We start from the raw sequence: 4,084 nt of genomic DNA on the forward strand, positions 1-4,084 counted from the left end.
TTCCCACATTCCCACCTCATCACTTCCCCGCGCACGGAGATGACATTTTCGCTTGCCAAGTGCTTGCGCCATAACCAACCGTCCATTCCATCTTCCCATAATTTGCATCCTTTCCACCATCTCCGCTTTCTCTCTCTCTCTCTCTCTTTCCCTCTGTTGCTTTTGGCACTCATTTCACATTCCTGCCCGTTTTGCTGTGCTTTCGCCCATCACCCAGCCTCATGAATATTGCAGCTCGCTAAGCAGATCATCAGTTCTACCGCTCGGAACCTTTGATTTCGTTGTGGCGCGGCGTGTGAGAAAAAAAGTCCCAGAACACCGTGCATTCTTAAGCTTTGCCACTTTTCCTTTGACACGCTGTGTATTTTACTGGTTCTTTACTTGCAGCGAAGTTTGCATGCCAAATGCTTTTTTTTGTAGGGTCCTTTACTTTTCTTACAACGGGTTGGTGCAGAAGTACATCGTTTCGCTATTTCGATGCAGATTTGTGCTTCGTGTTGAGTACCCGGCAGGCAATTGACGTTTCATACTAGGGCGAGGGGCGTTGAAACGCATGGAAGAGCAGCAAGAAACACGGACGAGCGCTGATGAACTGCAACTGTGTGCGTGCAACAGCACCAAACGGCATGTGACGACGGACAGTGTGTGGATGTGTGTGTGTAATTTTAGGCAGCGAAGATGGATCGAGGTTATGTTTACAAAGTGAAAGAGTTTGATGCAGAAGCGTCTTTGTGATAAACATGTATTTTAGTTGCATAATTTCAGTGTTAAAGTTTGTAATGTGAACTTAAAAGTAATGACCAATGGTGCTATTCACTTGTGTGCTGTTGGCGAATATTGAAGCGTTGAAATATTGAAGCTTCCTATGTTAGTTTGTTGTGCTTAGTGTGAAGCAAAAATGTGTGCTAAAGTGTTATAAATTAGAAATATGTATACGTATCCGTCTAATGTTCGGTTGTATCTATCTAATTTTCCATATTTTTGGGTGTCCTTATCGTTTACCAGGAGAAAACTATAGATGGAGGTTAGATACGTGCAGCTATTTCGCCTCCGCAGGAAGGTATGTTAATTAAAGTTGTTGTATTTGTAATTTTGTCAGTTGTGGTGCATGTGTCAGTTTTCTTTTTAAATATTCTTTATCATATTCTATATCTACGTCTATTCCCACGTGGTTTGTGGCGATAGACTGCACTGTATTTGGGTAGCTACTAAAAGCTATTTTTTTCTGACGATCCTTCCCAGGTACACCGTGCAAGAAAAGTCCCATCAAACAACACGTCTAAAGCCTCATGCATCCTGTTGTTGGCATCCTGGCTGCTGATATCTGCATCTATTATTTAAGTATAACTGCCAAATGCAAAATCATCTCCAGCTATTTTTGCTTCAAATGCATCAAACTTTTGTTCATTTTCGATTTTTTCTATTGCTAAACTCTGCGCATTTCTTCTTATACCCTTCATAGGATTCAGTATTGTGGACTGCTCATTTAAAATCACCATTATCTGTGCGCTGCGTGCATCTATTTTCATTAACAGCATCCGACAACGAAGGCAGCAGCTTCCAGAATGCTCTGTAGAAGTAATTGAAAAGACTGCTTGATTTGCTCCTGCTGCAGTCTGGTGTTCATCGTCGGTGATCATCATTATTAGTGACGAAGGCAGCACAGGTTCGTACACCGGAAACGTAGCAGAACTCGTTGACGGTTTCTGATCACTTTTCCTGGTTATATTTTTAGGCAAATTTATCACAACAGGACCAGTTACTCGTTCAGTCGTTATGTACGTTATGCGCTTGTCGATGGCACTGAATTACCACCATCAACTATCTTGCCTGGCGGACGGATCTGGCTAGGAACACAGGTAAAAAATTGCTCAGATATAGCAGTACTCGTTGATGGTTTTTGAACATTAACGCTGATCATTTTGGCTGGTGTACGGCTCACAATACAAACAGATCCTCTAGGAGCCGCTATCACCGATGCAGAAGCACTGGTGGGTAATTGTTGTCTTACAACAGCGGACATCATATCACGCTGATTCTTCGGAGCATGAACTTCGACAAGCGATGCAATCGATGGTACTGCAGAACCCGCCAATGCCTGTTGTCTACCGATCTTCATGCCTGATTCCTGCGGTAGAGCATCAGCAACCGGTACCACTGATGGCGCAGCAGTACTAGTTGACGGTTGCTGTCCATGTTGCTGGCCTAACGGACGGAATGGTGCAAGAACATCAGGTAATGTGGACCGATGATGATTATCATCACCGGCATTCGAGACCAGCGCTGACACTTCATCCGTTACCTTCAGCTGTTCATCAACACGGACTGGCATTCTTTGTTGACTCGCGGTGACCGGCCACTGAAACCACCGAAGGCACTGCACTTGTTGTCGGAAGTTGTCCAACAACACGGACCGGCAATCTGGGGGGACGGATAGCACGAGGAATGGCAACCGGAACCACCGATGGCACTGCACTTGTCGTCGGAAGTTGTCCAACAACACGGACTGGTACATCTGACTGACGAAGCTACTTATCACATACCCGCGTTTTATGTCCCCATTCTTGGTGTTTCCGGGTTACTCGCCATCGCGCTGTAGTCGGATCATACTGCACCTGTCCTGCTTCGATTAATGCCTCCCCTAAGACAAAATTAGAGCACGCGTTCCTATTCCTCATCCTCCGGCGCTGTGTGGAGAATGTGGGAGTCACTGCTCTATAAAAACCACCGGACTACCACAAACTGGAAACAGCGGAAAACCCCGTGGGTCACCGGCCACCATGCTAAATTGAAGCAAAGTTGAAGTAAGTCTGACAGTATCTAAAGTAATAGAAAGACTGTTTGATAAATTAACATTGTTTTATTTTTCATTTCAGCTAATCTGCCGTGCGAAATAGCAAAAACAAAAATTTCATTTTAATGTTTTATTAAGCTAAACTGACATTATATTTTTTAATCTAAAACGTTTTTGCTGTGTTTTTTTCTCATCGCGTTTAGGCGTCGTGTATCAGATTGCAACTGCTAATAATTTCGTCGTCTGAGGCGGACTGTTATGGAGGTACCAAATCTTCAGTAATGATGAATGCGTTCACGCTTCTACGAGCCGGTAATTGGCGGTATCCAGATTATCGTCGTACTGTTAGCTTACCTAAGCTACCGAAATTAGCGACAGTGTAAAATGTAAGAGAAAGACAAATTGACGATATAATTAAAATTAATGGTTTACATGGATTGCGCTCCACTAACAATATTTTTCTCTTATTTTGTCTATTTCAGCTGTGCTGTAAGAATTACGAATGGTCGTGGTAGACGCGTTAGGATTGCAAGGCGATAATTGCGCTCTGAAAATGCTAGCACAGATGTTTGGGCCACAGAGGTGACGTTCCGAGAATGTAAAAACATGCCGGGCCCACAGGTACGCAACAACCGCGCCCAAATCTATGGCATAGCATTGGGTGTTAGCTCGTCCGCTAGCACCGGTTACACTGGTGCGGGTAGGAAGCGTGCAAATGAAAAAAATATGTAAAAATGTCCTCTTATTCCTTTGTACATACAAGAAACGATCACGAACGATCAGCATGAAATGCACTTGACTGATATTATTCTTCTTTCTTTAGTTTCAGATAAGCCGTTCTCATCATAGCCGTACCATGTACGGTCGGCTAGTTACACTTCATCACGAAGGACAATCACATCTAGGTGACGGAATGCTGCCAAAACGATGAAGCTGGCTTAGTCCTCGATGACGACGCAACTCCTGTACGTTCGTCGTCATACTATCATTTTAACTGGAGGCATGTTTGTTTAGGCGGCTACAACAAATTGTTTGAACATGTTCAATGAAACAAACATGTTGTTTTGGCTTCTCACAATTATTGGTAATGTATTGCATTCTCTACGCTTTATTTATATGAAACGCAAATAACTTTCTTTACTTATTCTATATTTTATTTTTTAATTTAATTACAGATGAATGCTGGAAATCTCCGTGATAGCCGTTTTATTGCGCTGAATTAGGTTTGTATGAAAAATAGTGTATTTTTAGAATATTTAATTATCAATAAAATAACGGTCGATTTGAAAA

At 42.8% G+C, this 4,084-nt stretch overlaps 1 long non-coding RNA gene across 6 annotated transcripts; it reads left to right on the forward strand.

Moving 5' to 3' along the window:
* Nucleotides 1–551: 551 nt before the first annotated feature.
* On the forward strand, nt 552–4,084 carry LOC120897093. 6 transcript variants are annotated; one of them, XR_005738497.1, is made up of 10 exons: nt 552–1,060; nt 1,243–1,666; nt 1,736–1,859; nt 1,954–2,235; nt 2,309–2,509; nt 2,600–2,804; nt 2,998–3,180; nt 3,277–3,415; nt 3,618–3,878; nt 3,970–4,084. It is a non-coding gene; the product is annotated as an uncharacterized LOC120897093 (long non-coding RNA). The 6 variants fall into 6 exon arrangements; XR_005738493.1 differs by adding an exon at nt 2,877–2,886 and having other exon boundaries at nt 553–1,060; nt 2,309–2,804; XR_005738495.1 differs by having other exon boundaries at nt 553–867; nt 1,006–1,060; nt 2,309–2,804.

The sequence above is a fragment of the Anopheles arabiensis genome, chromosome 2 (genome assembly GCF_016920715.1).
Source record: "Anopheles arabiensis isolate DONGOLA chromosome 2, AaraD3, whole genome shotgun sequence".
Lineage (NCBI taxonomy): Eukaryota > Metazoa > Arthropoda > Insecta > Diptera > Culicidae > Anopheles > Anopheles arabiensis.